Here is a 2,647-nt window from a genome sequence, read left to right as displayed (position 1 = left end):
CTGATGGCATCAGTGTTTGGAACAACTTATGTCTTTGAGAAAGCATTTTCAAAACTGAAGTATGTGAGGCAGCACATCGAGCGAGTTTGATTGATGAGCATCATGATTGAATGCAGCAATTCCAAAGCAAATATTGATGATATCTTCAAAGCTTGTAAAAGGTTGATAGTTGCAATAGAGACATTAGCCTCTCTCTATCACCTTTCAACAAAATTATATATGAAGAAACAGTAGAACAATTAACAACATAATAAAAATAAGTTTTATTTTTTGATGATGCTTGGTTTTACAAATCCCGTGTCATTCAGCTTAGCAGGCGCTGATTAACTTGTAATTGGTATTGGAAGGTTAAGAGCTTCCTTGATGCCTACCAGAGGAGCGAGTAGCTATCACATCGATGGCATCGTGGTGAAGAGTGCTTCGCAAGGTGTTGTCACGTCGAAGGTGTCGTGCTCAAGAGGCTTAGAAAGTGAAACAAACTCTTTAAGTACTAGTTTTACTACGCATGCGCACTCGAGGGGCTTCCGGAAAGGCAAGTCCTTTGTGCATGTGCAGATAGTACTTCCTCAATGGCGGCTATAATTTCGCGTCACTACAAGCTAAACACCAGTTTCACAAATCTCACTAACCATTTTTGCTGTTTAGTTTGTGAGATTCGGATATGTGTGCATGCTGGGTGTGATATAACTATTTTATTCCTAACGTTACCTTCTTTGATAACTTTTTGGTAAATAAATATGTTGGTTGTCTCTCTTTTTTGTGTATTCACTGTATTGTATCGCCAGTGTATATATATTTAGTATGATATGTAGGTTGCCATTCTAGGAACTATGTTTTTGTAGCACCAACTTCTCTTGTTCTTTTTGTCAACCAAGTAAGCAAAATCTATCAGCTTCTTTTATCGAGACTTGTTGGCAATCAAGAGACTTTCAGATAACCTTGCACATCTATTAGTTGGGAATTCCTCAGCTAGCTTCACAACGTATGAAAGTTCGTGGTTTTTAACCTGGACAATGTTTTATGGGTATCACTCAGAATCAAGGATATCTGGGCGAGATTACTCTGCGCCTTTACCCAATAAAGGTTCTCGGCACTCGAGAGCAAAGACAGTTTTGGCGTCCGGCTTTCATTGATAAACATCACAGGACAGATATAATTTTGTTTTCCTTCCCAACTGTGCAGCAGACAGGAAGTTACTACCATTCGTTTCCTTCTTGCTGGCCCTTGGCTTCCTTATAGTTTGAGGTTGTCGTAATGTGGTGTTTGGTAAATAATAGCGAAAATTACGAAGATAATGCTCGGTAACGAAGCCATAGGAAGATCTTGTTGAACAGAGATTGACCGACAAAAACATAAGAAATGGTGAAGAATCATTTCAGGGTACGAAATCTCAATGAAAGATATGTGAAATAACATAAAACAAAAATGAACTGGACTGCCGTGACCAGGATTCGAACCTGGGTTACCACGGCCACAACGTGGGGTCCTAACCACTAGACGATCACGGCTATGTGTCCAGTTGTTAAAAATTTGCCAGATTTGTCAACTTCAATCGTATCTATTTTAAGACAGACATGATATTTAGTGGAATAAAGTTAATCAAACTATACCATCACTCAAGAAGCCAAACTTACATCTATGGCAGGACTTTATCTCTTTATCTTTTTCTGCTTAAGCGTTACCTCTTAGAAGTTACGCACGGTAGAACGATCAGTTGCTTTCCATACCGCCCTATTCCGGTTTGTCTTCTGTCTCTGATGTAGACTAACTGATTACCCCAAGGTCATTAATTACTGCTATATATTCAGTGATATATATTTCCCCTGGAATTTGTAATTACCTCTTAATCCTAGTCCTGATGAAAATATATTGGTGCTACATTAGCGTGCGATCTACCGCAGCATCCGTAGTTCACGCTGATTTGGTTTAGGATTAGGGTTAGGGTTTAGGGCGAGTGTTGAGATTATGATTAGGGTTGAAGTTAGGGTTAGGGTTAGGGTTAGGGTTAGGGTTAGAGATTAGAGTTGGAGTCCAGGGTTAAGAGTGTGTGTGTGTGTGTGTGTGTGTGTGTGTGTATACAAACATACACGCACACACACACACACACTTTCTCCCCAACGCACGTGCATACACATCATAAATATCTGTGACCGAATCTAAAACAAAAGCTTAGCCATATACATATCAAAATCACAGAAGCAGACGTCACATATCAGAACATAGATACATACGTATGTGCATTTAAATATCTATCTATCTATCTATCTATCTGTCTGCCTGTCTGTCTGTCTGTCTGTGTGCCTGTCTGTCTGTCAGTTTGTCTGTGTGTTTGTCTGTCTGATTGTCAGTCTGTCTGTCTGACTCTCTCTCTCTCTCTCTCTCTCTCTATGTATGTATGTGCGTATGTATGTATGTATGTATGTATGTATGTATGTATGTATGTATCTATCTATCTATCATACTAATACATGCATGTGTATGTGTATCTATCTACCTATCTAGATAAAGAGAGAGAGAGAGAGGGAGAGAGAGAGAGAGAGGGAGAGAGAGAGAAGGGGAGAAGAAAGACGGAGAGTGATAGGAAGAGAGAGAGAGAGAGGGGGGGAGAGAGTGAAAGAAAGAGAAAGAGAGGGGAGAGAGAGCGAGA

At 39.9% G+C, this 2,647-nt stretch overlaps 1 non-coding gene across 1 annotated transcript; it reads right to left on the bottom strand.

Annotated features, from left to right (window-relative positions):
• Positions 1-1,436: 1,436 nt before the first annotated feature.
• Positions 1,437-1,508, bottom strand: Trnah-gug (transfer RNA histidin (anticodon GUG)). The gene has a single exon. It is a non-coding gene; the product is annotated as a tRNA-His (tRNA).
• Between the last annotated feature and the right edge of the window lie 1,139 nt (positions 1,509-2,647).

The sequence above is a fragment of the Octopus bimaculoides genome, chromosome 25 (assembly GCF_001194135.2).
Source record: "Octopus bimaculoides isolate UCB-OBI-ISO-001 chromosome 25, ASM119413v2, whole genome shotgun sequence".
Taxonomy (NCBI): Eukaryota; Metazoa; Mollusca; class Cephalopoda; order Octopoda; family Octopodidae; genus Octopus; species Octopus bimaculoides.
The sequence above is the reverse complement of the archived record's forward strand: the minus strand, read 5'-3'. Positions and strand labels throughout refer to the sequence as shown.